General features: G+C 38.9%; 1 long non-coding RNA gene across 1 annotated transcript in view; it reads left to right on the top strand.

The window, feature by feature from the left end:
* LOC141569541 (uncharacterized) overlaps positions 1-10,510 on the top strand; it is a 742,180-nt gene extending 731,670 nt beyond the window's left edge. Inside the window, exon 9 of the long non-coding RNA XR_012493260.1 lies at positions 10,378-10,510. This is a non-coding gene — a long non-coding RNA (uncharacterized LOC141569541). The remainder of the gene's footprint in view (positions 1-10,377) is intronic.
* Positions 10,511-15,439: the final 4,929 nt, after the last annotated feature.

The following is a 15,439-nucleotide window of genomic DNA, read 5'->3' as shown; positions in this document are numbered from 1 at the left end:
GTATTTGCCAATTTTCATGATGTTAATACTCCCACCATGACTGATTTCAAGCTACCAAAGGTTTAAAACTGGCTCACAAAAATTCCTGTATATTTAACAATTGACTCTACACCTAGTCTGTAAGAGTCCGTCCTGCTCAAGTACACCACTGACACACCCAATGTTCCAATCAGATAAATTTATTGCAGCTCTATTAATATGCCTTTTCATTCTCTATAAATAACTGTGCCTCCATCTCTAATAGAGTGAACCCCATTTCTTTTCATTTCAAATTCCTAGCCACTCTTAATTTTCAACCTAAATGCTACTTCTTTCTAAATTCCCTTTACTTTTTTTCTGTACTTCTTGTTTAACTTAACACATTGACTTCAAAATTATTTTTGGTATGTATCATAATTCCCTAGTCAACAGGGAACAGATTTATTTCTTCTTTTTAATATCACTGGGGGTAAGTAAAGTGCTTTACACATAATATGTCTTAAATTCTTGGTTTGGGTTGGGGGATAACTGGGATGTGGTTTTCCAGTGACATGTAAGGCAATGAATAAATATGTAGAATCCATAAAAGTGTGTTTAAGGCTGACAAAAGTAAAAATTAGTTTAAATATGGATTCATTTGAAAACAATCCTCAATCATACTCATGATATAAGATAGTTTATTAGTTAATACTATTATTTCTGTTGTAAGATTGCCTGGATTCAAATACTGTCTCTCCCACTTACTAACTGGGTGATGTTGGACAAGTTACTTATCATCTCCAAGCTTCAGTTTCCTCATCTGTAAGTTGGTCATAATAATACCCATCTCATCAGGTTATTGTGAGGGTTATATAGAATAATATATGTAAAGCACTTAGAACAGTACCTGACATATGCTAATTATTCAACATACATTTGTTAGTTAGCAAAAGTAATAACAGTAGTGGAAAGAAATGCCTATTACCAAAAACAAATCTCAAAAATTGTAAATAGAATGAAAGAATAAATGAATGTTAAAGGAAATAGGAAACAGGGGGTTGGGAGAAGTAGATCACTTTACAAGCACAGGACTTGATTGCAACCTAGTCCTTAAACTGAGGCAAACACTAGCATCAGAATATCTGCTCTGTCCCAATTTTTTTTCCAATGTTTTACTAACCAAGTAAATCAATCATTCTCCTTATGTCCTCCGTCACAGCAACCAGGTAGTGTCCCACTGTAGAATACCAAAGCCACAGTCATGTTTCCTGTGTTCACTTGTTAAAAAGAAGAAAAAAATAAGATCAGCTTGTTGAAACCCCTTCTATGCCTGCAGCATTCACTTATCTATGACACAGATGGCCCCAACTCACATTAGCCTCAACAGATTCATTAAATGATCCCCTCAAGTGCTAGACAGATGAACCCTGAAGAACATGGAACTGCTGACATTTCTTTTAAGCATTTGGCATTTTAAAAGGATTCTGGGTTATGCACTTATTCCACATAGGATAAGTATGCTGCCTCCATCCAAAATCCTGAGGGGTGGAAGGAAATGAGTAAAAGGAAAACTTTTTGTCTATCACCAAGAAAGAAGAAAATAGTCAGGCTCTTCTATCTAAAGGAAATGTATCTGCCTTTTTGATTCATTTCCTTTGGAGATTTCTGAAAATACTAAAGGAAGAAAGTAACAACTAATTGTTGCTTAGCAGGAAGGTGAAAAAGCACTAAAAAAATTCTACAGCATCTCTTTGTCAAAAAAATAATTTTCTGAGATGTTCTAAATTAGATTACCAGAGAGTAATTAGTGGCCAGAGAGTGCAAGAACTGTTAGCCTGTTAACGGTTGTGTGCCAGCTAACAAAAGGTTGCTCACATTCATTCTATGTCTGTTGGAAATTCATCTGAATTTCCAGGTAGCTGTTTCCACGATTACCCTAGCCAGGCACCATGGAATCCTAGGAGCCTCCCTTCTTGTTTGCACATGGACCTCCTGGACTGCTGCCCACAACCAGTCCACAGGAGTGGACATTTCTCTTTGCAGTCTGCGCCTATCACAGAGCTGGCCCAACTTCACTTTCTCCCACACCTTTGTCTATAGCTAATGGAAACTCTTTCAGACGTCCTATATCTTTCTTCCCCACCAACCACTGGATGTATTTAAATACTTGCAGACTCCAAAACAATGGACATTTGTGTCTTTTTCACCTAGCCATGCTGCTGGTGTTTCAGACTTCATGCCCTTCATTCTTTTTGGCTAGCATTTCTGGCTCAATAAAACCTTTCTTTAAAAGAAGACTTTCAGCCATGGAAATTAACATTTTCATTTAACAAGTATAGGAGAAATTAGGCATGTAGAAGAAATAGTTAGAGATTATAGTCCTACTTGGGACCATCAGATTTTTCACATGAATAATTCCCCAAATGAGTATTTTTAATGCCCATCTCAGAATGGCTTCTAATCTCTCTTTAGAATATGTAATCTTGACAAATAGGAAGTTCTTACTGTATTGACATCTTTCCCTAGAAGTATCAACCAACTATGTTTTCAAAGGCATGGCCACTGGTAAACAAGTTCAAACTTGAATTCAGAAGGCCGTGGGTACATGCATTGAGCCTGAGCTTGCTCTTTGCTTATTGGACTTTTACCTTCCAGAGGAGCCAACTGCTACATGGCTGCTTCCGTCTCATTGTGCTCCTATCCCCACCTTGAAGCCCCAGGCGCTATTTGATCTATTGATCATTGTCTGTTGGTTATGTGGTTCCACATCTATTTTCAAAACAACATTGACAACGTAATATGCAGTGGAGCTTATATGTTGTAGGTACTTGTTTCAGGGAAATGGAGTAAAATTTGTTGGATTCTACTTTTCCTTAATTTATGAAGAGACTGTGGGATCCTCTGAAATATCCAGAAAACAGTCTGGCAGCCCCCTTTAAACATTAGGCTCTCCAGCATTTCCAATGGTTGCCATGGCCACAGGTAGAAAAATGTTAGAAAATCTTATATTGCTCCAATGTTATAATTTCTAGCATATATACTCTTTCCCCATAGAGACACATCGTCAGCATTTACTTGATATACAAACACAGGACTGAAATTCCTATGCTAGTTTAAGAAAATCATTTGAAAAGTTACACTGCTGCACAGCAATGAGAATAAACAAATTTCAGTTCCCTACACAACATATGTGAGTCTCAAAATTAAGTGAAAAAGCCAGGTCCCAAACAGTATATATAGGATGATTCCATTTACTTAAAGTTTAAATACAGGTAAGGCAAATATGTAGTGTTAGAAATCTGCACAGTGGTTACCCTTATAAAGCAGGAGGTGAGTGAATTGAATGCGGAATTAAAGGAGCTTCAGAGAAACTTGTTAAATTCCTTCTTAATTTGGGTTCTGACTACATGGGTTACACCTCTTGACAATTCATTGTGCTCTATGCTTATTATTTGTGTACATTTCTACGTGTATGTTACACTGCAATAAAAATTTACTGACATAGTAAAACTAACAGAAGAAAAACTGAAAAATTCCCACCAACACTAAAAATAATTTGAATGCTATATCAAAAAGTAATATAGTAATCAATCCTAGATAAAATAAAAATGTTTTAAAAGTTTAAATGGGAAAATATCACATCAAAAAAGTAAGACAATTAAGACAATAGGAAAAAGAGCGGGCAATAATAAGGGCCAAAGTTTAGAAATACTATCTGTTTTATAACTGAGGAAAATAAATTCCATGCAGAAATTTAGAAGAAAGAATGATTCCGAACTGTATAGAATTTTATCACTCATCCAACGACTTCATTTTACAGATGAAGAAAGTGAGGGACAGAGACAATCCACTTGCTCAAGCTCAGCCAGTTGTCCAGCAACAATATGGAAACTATAACCCAAGCCTCCTCAGCCCTCCTCCTCCTTTGTAGAAGAAGAGAACAACAGTTAGGCTCCATGTTGCAGTGTGACTTTTCAACAAAAATATAGATCTGATAACATGGAACGTGAGGGCACAAGTGGATGGCTGCTGTGTGACTTTGCATTTTCCAGGGCACCAGCCTTTGGGAATGTTACAGTAGTGACTTCCCCAACATTGCAGCGAGTCATAAGAAGGCTTGGGACGTCAACTTCAGCTCCTGCTGAGACTTCAATGGAAGAAACTGAATCAACTGAACAGGAATAGCAATTCTGAGCATTTGAAAAGACTATATCCCAAGGATGTGCTGGCCTCATTTTTTAAAAAAAACAACATTTTTTTCTGTTGTGGAATATTGAGGAACACTGTGTTTCTCCAGGGCCCATCAGCTCCAAGTCATTGTCCTTCAATCTAGTTGTGGAGGGCGCAGCTCAGCTCCAAGTCCAGTTGCTGTTTTCAGTCTTTAGTTACAGGGGGCGCAGCCCACCATTCCATGTGGGAATTGAACCAGCATCCCTGTTGTTGAGAGCTCACGCTCTAACCAACTGAGCCATCCGGCCGCCCCTCTGGAAGCTCAGCGGCAGCTCGTTGTGTTCAATCTAGTTGTGGAGGAGGGCACAGCTCACTGGCCCACGTGGGAATCGAACCGGCAACCCTGTTGTTCAGAGCTCGCGCTCTAACCAACTGAGCCATCCGGCCACACCTGTGCCGGCCTCATTTTAAGTTGCCTGAGAAATCTCCAAATCACTCTCTAGAGTTGAATGCAAAGAGTAATTTCAGAAATTAAATATCAGGGACAGACTTTGTACATGTCTGTGAATACTGTGTGCCTTTAAATAGGCCAAAGCCTCTTCTCAAAAGGCCCATTGGTAGAATAATCTTTCAGGAGAAAAGAATAAAATATAAGAAGCCATTTCCATTTTCTGTGTTCCCTAAGTAATGACTGACACTAGGAAATTCAAACAGATAAGACTGTGTACAGAGAGGAGTTAGCAATGAGAGACTAAGTCACATGGGCAGAGGGATTAATTTATAGGGCAGAGTCAACAAAGATGGGGTGACAAATGGGAACAAAGAAAAGTTAGAAAATCCAACCCAAAGAAAAGGATGCCTCCAGTCAGGGGAAAGGAACACTGCCTCCAGAATTATACTTTTGTTTTCAGCAAGTAGAATGGAACCATGGAATCACTTGACCAAAGATGGTCATGAAATGGTAATGACAGAGAAGAAAATTATGACAACGACTATGAAATGACTCATATAAATAAATGCCTCCATTAGCATCTGTTTCTCAAGACTTTTTTACGACAAGAATCTCAGGCCCACTCATTGTCCATTTAACAGGTTCTATTAGGCTTTACAAACACAGAGCAATCCCAGGCCCTACACAAAAAAATGTTTCCTGAGTCTCCCCCACTGCAACCTACATTTGCTGTGAATGTGGGGCTGGGTGTGATGGCTGCCTGCCAGTTCTCTGCTAGGAACTAATGGCTGCAACTAAGCACTCCTTTAAAATGTTACCATGCTCAAGCAATTGGTTTGGGGATCTCTTCCTTTGAAAGCTTGTCACAATTCAAGGGCTGTGGAAATTAAGAGCCCATTTAAGGACACAGCCATGAAAGTTGAAAATCGTGCACTTTTAAGGATGTCACAGTACCTGTTAACAAATGCACAAAATGGTTATGTGTTGGTCTTTGGGGAGAATCTCTCAAGTTTGGAAGATCAGGGCTGGAGGAGGACGTATAGGTTGGTCTCCCAACCTGGGGTCCCTGTGAGAGTGGTCCAAGTGCTGGAAGTATTAGTAGTTTTCTATGTAAATCATGGAAATCCCAGAAGTTCTGTCTGCTAGTAGGTACACAATTCATTACACAGGATCATAAACCCTTGATAAGTTGCAGGATGGGTGCCCTCTAAATCAATGCCCAGATGCCCTGATCCTTCTCCAGGTCATCTTCCATGCTCACCCCTTCCCAGTGTATCTCCTGGGGTGCTGGATTATAGAGAATGAGTTTTTTACTGCTTTGTCATCAGAAGAGCTGCCTTCCAAAGACTGGAGGAAACTCAGATAGCAGTTAGCATGCCCCTATAAGTTCTATAACCTAAACAATTTCATATAAACTATGTATCTTGTAACTGTCTGGCAAAATTATAGCAATTACATGTATACATATGTATCTACAGACACACCTGTGGCATGAATCCATCGATTGGATCATTGTAATCTCAACACTGCAAAATACTAACGATAATATGGAGCTTCTTTTCCTAAAATTCACCTCTCTTGGACAGACATTCTCTTTAAATAAAATTAAAAGCAATAAACACCCCACTTGATCTAGAAGTCATGCCTCATCCTTCCCTTATCATTGTGGCCTTAATTCAAGACATTATCTCATCTGGCCTGTCTCCCAGCCTTCTGTCCACCCACTCTGGGGTTGCATCACTCTAGGAATGTTCTTTTTGCATGCTTTTGGTTTTCACTGGGAGTCCCATCTCAAAGCTGCCAGCTTCTCACCTGTCTATCCAAAGCCTTCCCCAATACTATGAATGTTAAGGTTAGATAGACATGTGAAAGGAGAATTGAGATGAGAGCCTGCTATTAAGATATTTAATTGATGAGGCTCATATCAATGTGGCCAAATGGAGCGAGATACCAGAATTCAATTTGTAGACATCTGCATAGCTGGGCTACCTGGCAACGATCTGAAATAATAGTTCTGTCATTTACATGTCAGTAAGACTGCTCTGGGGAAACTGTACCAACTGAATACTTACAGTCCTGTGTTAAATTTTTTCCAGTTCCAAAAAGACATAGTATATACTGTTCAAGAAACGAAACATGAGTGTTTTATTTTCCTCCTCATCATTTATCATAAATAAGTCACATAAAAGCCTCTCTTTACACTGACTCACCCAGAGAAGTACCCATGTGTGCCTTTCTTTCTAACCCAGTTCTCTCTTCATCATCAGATGTTCTTGATCTTTCCTTTACAGGCAACTCCAGCCATAGCCACAGCTCAATCCTTGCTCAATAGTTGTACTATGAAATTTCATCAAGACCTTTTGAAAAAGCTAGGGGTCAGGGGTCATTGTATGACTTGGGTAAACCACTTAATTTCTGAAGCCCTCAGTTTTCCAATCTGTTAAGGAAAGACGTAGAAGATATTATGATAAAGGTTTCTTCAAGTTCTAAAAAGAATCCAAATGCTAGAAGAAGGGAGGAAAAAAAGAGAGAGAGATAATTAGCTTATGTCTTTGGAGCTACTATAAGCTGCCTCCCCTTCCACTCTCCCTCTCTCCCTAAGCTTGCCTTTGTCATCAAAAGCCCAGAGCCTTCCTATTTCTCTAGCAAAACATACTATCAAGAAAGAATTTAGTATCAGTTACTGGCCTACACTATAAACTCCTTGAGATCAGAGACAATCCTTGTATTCATAATGTCTGGAACCTGGTTCTAATCAGGCATCTTCTAATTTAATTTAAAACTTTATCTCTAAATACAATGAAAGATTGCATCTCCTAATAAAGAAATTACAAGAGAAGTGGGGAATGGAGGATATGTTTCACAGAGCATCCTTCCTGTATGCCTGAAAATTGGTTGACTTTTTTTTTTTTATGGTCTACCACGAAGCAGGTTAGAGGACTGGAAACAGAACTAGGGAGAGGGAAGGAGAATGTCGGGCTCTCCCTACTTTTATCAGTCAGGATCCTGGCAGGAAAGAAAAAGTCACACTCAATTGGGGGTGAGTTTAACACAGGACTATTTAAGAGAACCTAGCAGTGGATAATCCAGTATTCTGAGGATAGCACAGCAGGGAGCTGTTACCACTTTTTTTTTAATTAAAGTTTATTGCGGGTGACAATTGTTAGTAAAGTTACATAGATTTCTGGTGTACAATTCTGTAATACATTATCTATTTCTTGCATTGTGCATTCACCACCCAGAGTCAGTTCTCTTTCCATCACCATATATTAGACCCCCTTTACACTCTTCTAGAGCCGACCTCCCCCCTTACCCTCTGGTAACCCCTAAGCTATTGCCTATGTCTATGACTTTTTGTTCCTTCATTTGTTTGTCATGTTCTTTTGTTCTTTTCAGTTTTATATACCACGTATCAGTGAAATCATATGGTTCTCTACTTTTTCTGTCTGACTTATTTCGCTTAGCATTATAATCTCAAGATCCATCCATGTTGTCACAAATGGTCCTATTTCATCTTTTCTTACTGCCAAATAGTATTCCTTTCTGTATATATACGACAACTTCTTTATGCATTCATATATCGAAGGACATTTTGGTTGTTTCCATGTCTTGGCCACTGTAAATAAAGCTGCAATGAACATTGGAGCACACGTTTCTTTATGGATAAATGTTTTCAGATTTTGGGGGTAGATACTCAGGAGAGGGATTGCTGGGTCATATGGTAATTCTGTTCGTAATTTTTTGAGGAACCTCCACACTGCCTTCCATAGCGGCTGCACCAGTCTGCATTCCCACCGCAGCCTCTCCAGCACTTGTTACTATTTGTCTTGTTGATGATAGCCATTCTGACTGGGGTGAGGTGATAGCTCATTGTGGTTTTGATTTGCATTTCTCTGATGATTAGTGATGTTGAGCATTTTTTCATATGTCTATTTGCCATTTGTATGTCCTCTTTGGAGAAATGTCTCTTCAAGTCCTCTGCCCATTTTTCAATTGGGTTGTTTGTTTTTTTGTTGTTGAGTTGCATGAGTTCCTTGTATATTCTGGATACTAGCCCCTTATTGGAGGCACTGTTTGCAAAAATCTTCTCCCATTCAGTTGATGGCCTCTTGATTTTGTCGATGGTTTCTTTTGCTGTGCAGAAGCTTTTAAGTTTCATATAGTCCCATTCGTTTATTTTAGCTTTTACTTCCATTGCCTTTGGAGTCAAATTCATAAAATGCTCTTTGAACCCAAGGTCCATAAGTTTAGTACCTATGTTTTCTTCTATGCAGTTTCAGGTCTTATGCTTAAGTCTTTGATTCATTTTGAATTAATTTTGGTACATGGTGACAGATAGCAGTCCAGTTTCATTCTTTTGCATGTGGCTTTCCAATCTCCCAGCAACATTTATTGAAGAGGCTGTCTTTCCTCCATTGTATGTTTTTAGCTTCTTTGTCAAAAATTATCTGTCCATATTTATCTGGGTTTATTTCTGGGTTCTCGATTCTATTCCATTGATCTGTGTGTCTGTTTTTCTGCCAATACCATGCTGTTTTGACTTTTGTTGCCCTGTAGTACAAGCTAAAGTCAGGGAGTGTGATACCTCCAGCATTGTTCTTTTTTCTTAGGATTGCTATGGCAATTCAGGGTCTTTTGTGGTTCCATTCAAATCTGATGATTTTTTGTTCTATTTCTTTAAAAAATGCCATTGGGATTTTGATGGGGATTGCATTAAATCTGTATATTGCTTTGGGTAATATGGCCACTTTAACTATGTTGATTCTTCTAATCCATGAGTACGGAATGTCTTTCCATTTCTTTGTGTCTTCTTCAATTTCTTTTAAAAGTGTCTTATGATTTTCAGCATATAGGTCTTTCACATCCTTGGTTAAGTTTATTCCGAGGTATTGTATTCTTTTTGTTGCAATTGCATGGGTGTCTGATTCAGTGGTCTTGCCCACCTGAAAGGGTCCAAGCTCTTTAGAATGACGAAATCTGCTGGATTCCATGTCTATAGCTTTCTATGAAGACAAAAGAACTTGGGTGTCTTCTCAGATTGGATTCAGCTTTTGAAGAAGATGCATTCTGGTAGATAACAGTAACTTCCTGTAGCTTCTAGCAAGTGCCACTTACTTGAAAGAAATGGTGCCCCCCCCCCACAGGGCTTTATGAGGAAATACAAACTAGAAAGATCTGTTGGAGCCACAAAGCAGATTCTCTCCCTCCCTCTTTTCTCCTTTTTATCTCATTTTACTTTGGCCATAAAACATGAATCAGATTGTAAAAGTTAAAGTTCCATCTTAGCTTTAATGAAGTCCAATTTCAGTGCTGATGAAATACATGACAGCAATGTGGGCTTGTTTCGTCTTCACCGAAATGGATGTTCCATCAGAATTCATGGCTAAATAACCCTTTCCAAGAAGCTAATGGAATAAATTTTTTAATCACTTTGAAAATTATGCCAGAATAATCACAGATTCTATATTAGTAAAAGGCCTAAATAGTACCCTTTCCTATATAAATACAGTCCTTCTTACTTGGGAACAAACTGTCAAAAGATTGTAGGTTTCGAAAGAAGGAAAGGTTTAAGACAAGCCAGAATGATGTCAAATTTTGGAGTCCAGATGGTTCTGTCAGACTTGTCTTTGGCTGCTTGGTTTGTGGGGCTTTTTTTTTTCTGAGAGCTAAATAAACGTAGGTGATAGAAACTTAGCAAGCAACCCCAAGCATACATCTGAATCACTGTAGTAAATAGGTTTTAGAATGTTTGCCCACCCTGATCTCTACTTCTTTAACTATCTACCTCCTCCTAACAGGTAAGACTCTGAAGCCATGTCAGTGCTATGCTCTCACCACTCGTTGACCCCAGCTGATTGGACCAAAAGTGGACACTTCAGTCAAGGAAACCAATTCAGCATCTAGATTGGCAGGAAAAAAAGGTATTTCATCATTTGGTATTGGGACCTAGGAAAGGTCAGGACAACGGACTGTAGGCAGTCATTTTGTAAGCTGATGTCAACTTGACTGAAGGCCACCACTAAGAGGCAGCAATGACATGCCACATATAGATCTAGCAAAAGAACTAGCCTTAAGAGTAAGAGAAATATGAAGCTGATACCAGATTAGTAGATATAAAAGACTATGTGGTCCCAAAGAGAGGAATGAGTACAGATAGGTGGGTTCTGCCTTAACTTACGTTGACTTTTCAGGATGTTTCCAGTCCTTAGTGAAACGTGAATGCATCTTGCCCTTAGGGTCTTAAACACCATGTATGCTACCAGGAAATGTACTCCTTTAGCTTAACCGACTTTGAATTTTACCACCAAATTCATCTGTGGACATAATTAACTCTGGAAAACCTGAATCAGGCATCTCAAAGCTTTAGCTTCCAGAAGCAGTAACAAACAGGCAAAGGGATTCCTACAAAAGTGTTGAGCCTGATTCTCTAATATCAAGATGGACGACATCAAAGGGAATATTTCTGCAGCTTCAGAGGAGATGAGAGGATTAGCAACCCTTCAACAGAAGATGGAGTTACATGAGGAAGCTATTAATGCCCCGGCACTTGTGGGGGGGGGGGCTGGGAGGACATGTCAGGGGCAGGGCTTCTTCAAAAGCTTTACCTCCTTAGGTTCTTTGTCAACACTTTGTCAACACTTCACACTTAGCAGAACTCTAAGAGGTATGTTTACATTTTGCTGTCACCTATAGCGCTGTCTGTTTTATGTATCAGCCTGCTCTTCATTTTAACCACACTGAGCTTATGACGTTGTACTGACCCTATCAAATCACATTTGTTTCATTCAGCAAGGATAAAAACATTAAAGTTAATTTATAAAACAGTGCCTTATAAAATATGTAACATGTTCTATGAAGTGGCACGATGAACCTTCATTTTTCAAAGCCCCAGCTTGTTGATCGTTCAGGTAACATCTCTAGGTAATGACTAAGTTTTGGGTTATGTGCCAGAGTGGCTTTTAAGTATTCTACTTTAGTCAGCCCTACAGCAACCCTGTGAGTTTGGCAAGGCAGGCATTAGTAAATTCATTGTAGATGGAAAAAATAAGGCTCAGAAAGTCAAAGGCAGCTACCCAGTGTTTTACAGCTAACACGTGAACAAGTCGGGACACAGATTTAGAAGTGTTAATTCTGAAGCCTATATCCTTTCCCACACAGAGGAAGTGTACAATTGTGCAGAATGTCTAAAATGCAGTCTTTGTTGTGGGAATCTGTTTAACATAGGTTCTCACTACACTATTTCTAGTTAATAAAACATGAGAGGAAGCCTATGTCTAACTTGTTCATGGCTGCATTCCTAACACCCAGAGCCGTATGGGCTACATGGAAGGTGCATGACTCGAACCGGGTTTCCCAAAAGCAAACCCTAAGATAAGCAATCATGTGAAAATGATTTGTTAGGAAGTGTTCCCAGGGAATCAGTAGGGGACTAGGGAAATGAGACTAGGAAGGGAAGGAGACCAAGCAAGGATAGGACATTAAATCCCACGGATGGTAACTTTGGCTCAATCCTGCAAAGGAGCTCTGGAGATAGTCTAGGTGACACCTCAGAATTGTGCCCATTAGGACGCACAAGGACTGGAGCATTTATTTCTTCCCATCTATCAATTATTGGTTAATGGATGCCCAAAATGGGATGTAAATTCCTAGACCCTTTTGGTTCTTCAGCAAAATGGGTTCTGGCAGCTTGAAGGCAATGCTTTGACAAATAGACACACATACTGGCTTCTTGGAGGTAAAACATACCAGGAGTCCTTTGCACAAAAATTATAAAGGGATCCAAGGGAATATGGACAAAACACTGACAGCATCTGGTACAGTGTTCAATAAATATTTGTTGAATGAAAGAAACAGAGAAAGAAAGGTCGGAATGAAGGAAGGAAGGAAGGGAGGGAGGGAAGAAAGAAGAAATACTGTGTCCCAGGTACTTAGTAATATAATCTAAGCTAAATATCTTGGCAACCTTTGCAGATAGATATGTTTTTCTCCATTTTACTGATAAACGAGCGGAAGCTCAGAATAGTTAAGTAGTTTGCCTAAGGTCACACAGCTTGTAATAGTAGAGCCAAATTCAGATAGGTCTATTTAGCTTCAAAGCCTCTGCATTTTCCACTATGCCACTCTCACATTGAGCTGTTATTCACATACTGCCTGACCTCCATGGAAACTATCCATTCTCCCTTTTCAACTCACCAAGAGTGAGCTACTATGGGTCATGATTTGGGTCACTTTGCAGGATCCACATTCCTGGGTCCCATGCATGTATCTTCACTTGTGCCCTCAGCTCTTGTCCATTTGAAACAGGATCAGTAAAAAGAATTGGACACACGGACGATCAGCTAAAAGTGTTGACCCATTCCCTATGCAAAAGCAATGAAAGATGCCAAGTCCTAATAAAGAGTACAGTCTCCTGAAATCTCCTGGCATTTTCAGCAGACTGCAGTTTTCTGAGAATGTCTGTGTTTTCCAGAGCATGTCTGCTCAGAATGTATGAGCCAAAACCTCCTAGGGATTTTCCATCACTTGTTTATATTGTGCCTGGATCTACTCGAATGAATTTATTATAAATAAGATAGAGTGATAGGTTTTTTTTTCATGAATTGAGATTGAAAATTGGTTTTAAATATTGTTTTCTGCTCTAGACTAACTATAAATGGCATTTAGACTGATTGCACTATTAGTAGGTAAAGGGTGCTGAGTTTTTAAGGGATTACACCTGATTTAATATAATTATGAAACCAAATTACAATCACAGGGGTTTGTTAGGAGGTTATAAGAAGCAGCCGGTTTTTTTTTTTTCTGTATAATACTCAAGCCTAAACCATTAAACATACAATTCCCTTCCAAAGGAAGAGAGAAGGAAATAAAACTGCAAATGTTCCCAGAGCTTAGTGGCCCACTTATGGCATTAACTAGCCTCTGCTTTCCTCCAGGATCCTTCTATCTATGATGTTTTCTCCACCAGTCTCCATCACATCTATCCAATTTGTCTCATTAAACATCCTAACCACCCTCTTAACTTTAATTCTATAAAAAGACTAGTGCAAGGCTGACAGGGCTGGATTGACTCTGCTAAGTCTACTAAATTTTGCCCTGGGGCAGAACTGTAAAATCAGATTGAATTTCATCTATACCACCCTTCCTTGGGGCCCCTTAATCTTTCAGTGCCCACTTCTTTCTCTACCATGTTTCCCAGAGTGCTCACACCCTAAAGCATTGATGATTGATAATCATTCACTGTTTTGAAGTTCTGTCAAAGGCACTGCCATTTACAGGAGACCAAAAACCAAACAAACAAAAACATTTAACATAAAAGGAGATCAGACAGTGTGGCAATCTCATGATGACATTTGTCAGGATAAAGCTTCTCAAAGTCATCCACATAAGCTGCAATCTAGTCCACTAAAGGGGAATGTAAACAGACAAACAAAAAAAATTCCTGCTCTTATATATTCTTTTAATAAGAAATTTAACCACACTCATTTTATCATCTGATTTATGTAAAGTGAAATTATTCCTTCCCAAAATGGAAAAAATATAACCTAGTATATATATATTTCTTTTCATCTCCCTTACACACATCAAAATAACGTTTTCCCTAGCTGGCACACAGCTGACCACAGAAGCATAAGTAAATCCCACAGAGCTTAGCTTAGTTCAGAAAAATCATTCAGCCTGTAGTTTCATGAGCAGTAATAAATAGCAGTTGTTTTAAGCCACTAAGTTTTGGAGTGGTTTGTTATACAGCAATAGCTAACTGATACAGGTCTTATCCTTCATCATTAATAAGTTAACATTATTCAAAGCTTGCATACAAAAGAAGAATTCCTCTGGAAGAAAGACACATGTTTCTATACTATAAATAACTACCTAGACATACACACACATCTGCGGATATAGTGTGTTCCTTTGCTATTTGATTAATCAAACACGAAAAGGATAAGTTTAGACACTGCCCATGATTTATGAAAGGTTAGCTTTGAAATTATTATGTTCTGTAATGTGGAGATTGCAAAACTGACCCACTTCAGCTCCCACCATGTTTGCATTTTTCCATTATTAAAACATTCTCTCAGCCAGGACTTTCTTGACTCAAGTGGCCCAGGGACATTTTTCTGGGTTTTACTACCTATCAATTATCCTGGATGATAAAAAGAAGGTGAAAATGGCAGATTTGAGTTTACCCTGAAAAAATGTGCATTCTCTGAAGCCCAAAGCAAAGTCCTCCCCCTAATGCTTGATGCCTGAAATTATTCAAGGCCTGCCCTTAACCACTCGGTGCTAGTATGGGTGTCCATCCCTAATTGCTAGGCAATTTGCCTAGGAATCACCTGAGTATGGCTCAGAGGCCTATCTCTGTTATAGAAAATTGACTGACAACTACCCATACTAACTGCACTGGGGACTATGAATTATCCAAAAAATAACATCAAAGCCTTATGTTTTTCTATAAATAGCATGTGCACCCTATTTTTCTAAAGGATCAGGCTTTCTCCTCTCCTAGAGAGCCATATTTTTTTGAAATACTTCTTGGAATATCATCTGAAATTTTTCAGTGATTCCAAATCTCATTTCATCTTCATAACAATCTTGAGAGAGAGGGAAGTAAGAATTAGAAAAGGTAATGGGCCTGCGCAGGGTCACACCAGATAGTTAAATGCAAAAATTCATTTCACCACAAATTCCTATTTATTTTTCAAGGCCACTTTTAATGTCACCTGCCCTGGAAAGCCTGCCAGACTCCACAGGCAGGGACAGAGGCTCCATCCTGAGTGGTCCTATAGCTTTTTATGATACTACTCATATTTTATTAGTGAGGATGCCCCAGCTAGGAAAAAAAAAAAGGAAAAAAACACGTCT

This window comes from Rhinolophus sinicus, chromosome X (assembly GCF_036562045.2).
Source record: "Rhinolophus sinicus isolate RSC01 chromosome X, ASM3656204v1, whole genome shotgun sequence".
NCBI classification, from domain to species: domain Eukaryota; kingdom Metazoa; phylum Chordata; class Mammalia; order Chiroptera; family Rhinolophidae; genus Rhinolophus; species Rhinolophus sinicus.
This window is presented reverse-complemented; position numbering and strand designations above follow the sequence as displayed.